Below are 3,931 nucleotides of genomic sequence, written 5' to 3'. Positions count from 1 at the left end.
CTACACAAATAAACTGAATTAAAATCGAATTAAAGGATAGACAGACGAGACAGACGGGTGTTGTTTGGCTGGTGTTTGAAGAAGTGATGGACTTTTCTGCTCCACAGTTCTAATCAGCAATCGTTTCTCATCGACACGTCGCTTTAAATCCAGTTTAATTCTCAGAGCTGATGTTCAGATCATCAGGAGGTGTTTAATAAAGCTGTAGTGTTGATCTTTAGAGCTGAAATGCTACATGATGCTGGATGAATCAGATCAGACCACATTATGAAGATCACTCATGTTTATTTTTTATTTAGAAGGTCGTAATAAGCCACTTTTCAACTGCGCCGCTTGAATTTAGACTGAAGATCAAACCCCAGATGCTGGAGGAACGATGTGAAGTTCTGTTCTGTAAACCGTCTCTCACTCTTCAGCATCCACAATCTCACAATCTCCTGCAGTTCAAATCCAGATGTTCAGATGATATGAAATAAGACAGATGTTCTGTTACTCGCTTCACTTTTCCTGCTTGGAGGAAGTTTTCCTGCTTGTTTTTTGGAGGATTTTGTGAGTTGCATATTTTAAAGAATCGCTCTGCATCTCATGATGCATTAAACATGTCCGGGATTTAGATTCGATTACAGAAAGATCGACTCGGACTGTGAGAAAAATAACAGATTAAAAAAACTAATTAGAAAGTGTGTTTGGATTGTATGTGCTGAGTTCTGATTGGACGAGAGCGGTACAGTGTGTTCTGATTGGTCATCGTGCCCTTATGGGGCATGAATAGAGATTAGAGACAGGTTATGAACATTAATAAGGTGGTTATTAATGCTGTTAGGAGGTAAAGTGTAGCTACAGAAACTGAACCCTGAGGGCTTGAGGTTGTGTGTGAGATCTTGTCTTTGTGTTGCTGCTGTGTTCATCGTCTCGTTAAAGTCATCAGAGTTTAAACGACACGTTTCTGCTTGTCTTTCTGCCTGTAATGAGAAAAAAACATCAGCGCCTCGTCTCGTACCTGAGCAGCGTCCCCAGCCTTTAATTGCTTTGCGACTTCTCGTCTCAGCGGCAGAAACCAATTAAAGAATGCGAGAGAAGCCTGAGAGGAGATTGTAGTGTTTCTCTATATTTAGCATCTCAGTGACAAATGAAAAGGCAGCGGGGAACGAGACAATACCGCGGATATAAATAAGATGTAAATAAGAGTGCCGTGATTCTGATTCACTAACACAGGACACATTATAAACAACACTGCTTTATAATAAAGAACAAGTCCACAGCTGTGTGTGTGAGTAAAACTGAAATTAAAAGTTTCAGTCACTGCTTATTGCAGTCGATTGACTCGTTCAACTAATCAAACTGAAGCAATTCACAAAAGCCAATGATTCAAAAGGATTTTACTGAAGCACCATATTAGAGTCTTCCTTTTAGACACAACCTTCTCATTTTGTATTCAGTTAGGCCACGCCCACTCTGCTACGCCACATCCTCAGCTTTACAGTTTCTACCGCTTATCCGAACTTCTCGGGTCACGGGGAGCCTGTGCCTATCTCAGGCGTCATCAGGCATCGAGGCAGGATACACCCTGGACGGAGTGCCAACCCATCACAGGGCACACACACACTCTCATTCACACACACACACACTATGGACAATTTTCCAGAGATGCCAATCAACCTACCATGCATGTCTTTGGACCGGGGGAGGAAACCGGAGTACCCGGAGGAAACCCCCGAGGCACGGGGAGAACATGCAAACTCCACACACACAAGGTGGAGGTGGGAATCGAACCCCCGACCCTGTAGGTGTGAGGCGAACGTGCTAACCGCTAAGACACCGTGTTCCCACAGTTTAAACGATTAAACAAAATGAAAGTATATCAAATGTTTTGCATTTAAATTTGATTAGTTTTTATCTGTTAAATGATCAACTGACAGAACAACAAAGAAAAGACCAAAATATAACAAGACAGCGTTGAGGATAATAAAGCTTATAGCCACCAGTTTAGCATCATCACAGACATCACAGCGCTAGAAGCAGTCGTAACTATTTCAACATATTTAAGGTTGTGGTTTAAAGTACGAAGGCGGAGTTATACGTCTGACACCGTTGTTCTAAAGAGAAACTCAGACGAACAAACAAACGTGGAAGAAACGATGAGACTTCATTCATCGAACCTGGTGTTTTCGCTTCTTTCCTCCGTCTGACTGAATAAACACCAGAGGGAAAAGTGATCGGAGCCAAATTCCATGTGACTATACAGTGGATTTAAAACTGATTCTATAATACAGAAGTAAAGGACCACAGAGAAAGCAGTACAGTGAGTAAAGAGGAATGTAATTACATTTAAAATTATTATTAATACCTTTTAAAATTATGATGAGGTAAAAATCCTTCATCTTCACTCCATTCACATTTCACTCTTTTAATTTTTGTGTTTTCTTTGCCAGATGCCACACCAGGATAAAGGTCAGAGGTCATCAGCTCTGTTGTGATTTATGGGGTCATATTTGGGTTTCGGGCCACAAAGCGGTCACATGATTAATCCTCTGTCCCTGAAGTCCGAGCCGGAATGTGGTGTTAGATGTCCGGAGGTCAGCCACGTGTTTATCGTGTCCTCTTCATGCCTGTTGCCACAAAAGTCTTCAATTAGCGGCACAGGCTCAAAGGAAAACAGCTGTAATCCCTCACGGCTCCTCCTGTTTCAACTGTAACCACAAAACTAAATATTTCTTTAACTAGTGCAGAAATCTGAGCTCGAAAAAGATCCTGATAAAATCACAGCATCTGAGGGCAATAAAACACAAAACGGTTTTATTTCAGCAGTTATAATGCACCGGTTTACCGAGTCTCCTGTTTCTCTATTAACTGCGTTCAGCTGCTAAAGTTAAGCTTCACTATTCTTTAGAGTAAATGCAGGAACAGCTCAAGGCCTCGAGTTTAAAAGCATAAAGTGTGTTTTTGAGTCTAAATCTATTCTCAAATTTTACTTACACATCAAAAACTAAAGTTATCTTTTAATCAGTAAAAAATTCTTGACCTATTTAGATAGTTAGTGTTTAAATGTTTATTTATTTTATTTATTCACTTATTTATTTATTTGTAGTTTTACCCCAGAAGGGTAACATATGTAACAAATAAATAAATAAGTAAAAATATCAGTGGCCAGTGATACTGTAGCTATCAGCAATCTGTTGACCGTTTTACCGACCTGGACCAGAAGGGGGCAGTGTTTTCAGTGCCGCTAAATGCTATTAATTATGGTACTGTACCCTTTTTGATAATTAAGTGGACTGTGGAGAGAGCTGATAGCTAAACGTTATCACATACTAAACCACAGTAAAGAGAATATACCAGATGCTTCCTTTAAGGTGCTAAACTGCTGCTGGCTTTTGTTTTGTTCGGGTTCAGTTCTGGATGAAAGAATGTGCCAGACTCAATAAATGTAAAAACACAAAGCATCGTATCTTTAACACCTCTGTAAACGTCTCCCTGCTTCCAGCTGTCGCTCTCGGCTGTGGATGAGTTCAGTTACCTCTTTGCCTTTGTTTACTCTTCAAGGTCAACACAAAAACTCCACTTTCTCATTTTCAGTGTGATGGAACTCTGTGTCATGAAGGTAAACATCTGGGAGAACCGCTGCATCTCACTCTGAATTGTTTCCTGGATTAAGTGACAAAATATTTGTTTTGGGACTTAAGAACAAAAACTCCAGCAATCAATACTACAAACCCCACAGCTGGCAGAACACTGACCTCCAGAACACTGACCTCCAGAACACTGACCTCCAGAATACTGACCTCCAGATCTACTGTATGACCTCCAGAACACTGACCTCCAGAATACTGACCTCCAGAACACTGACCTCCAGAATACTGACCTCCAGGTCACTGACCTCCAGAACACTGACCTCCAGAACACTGACCTCCAGAACACTGACCTCCAGAAC

General features: G+C 41.0%; 1 long non-coding RNA gene across 1 annotated transcript in view; it reads right to left on the bottom strand.

Annotated features, from left to right (window-relative positions):
• Nucleotides 1-292: 292 nt before the first annotated feature.
• LOC125145914 overlaps nt 293-3,931 on the bottom strand; it is a 5,823-nt gene continuing 2,184 nt past the window's right edge. The window contains exons 2-3 of the long non-coding RNA XR_007144387.1: nt 2,348-3,931; nt 293-962 (exon numbers count right to left, since the gene is read on the bottom strand). The exon at nt 2,348-3,931 is cut by the window's right edge and continues 204 nt beyond it. This is a non-coding gene — a long non-coding RNA (uncharacterized LOC125145914). The remainder of the gene's footprint in view (nt 963-2,347) is intronic.

Source organism: Tachysurus fulvidraco, chromosome 1 (genome assembly GCF_022655615.1).
Source record: "Tachysurus fulvidraco isolate hzauxx_2018 chromosome 1, HZAU_PFXX_2.0, whole genome shotgun sequence".
NCBI classification, from domain to species: domain Eukaryota; kingdom Metazoa; phylum Chordata; class Actinopteri; order Siluriformes; family Bagridae; genus Tachysurus; species Tachysurus fulvidraco.
The sequence above is the reverse complement of the archived record's forward strand: the minus strand, read 5'-3'. Positions and strand labels throughout refer to the sequence as shown.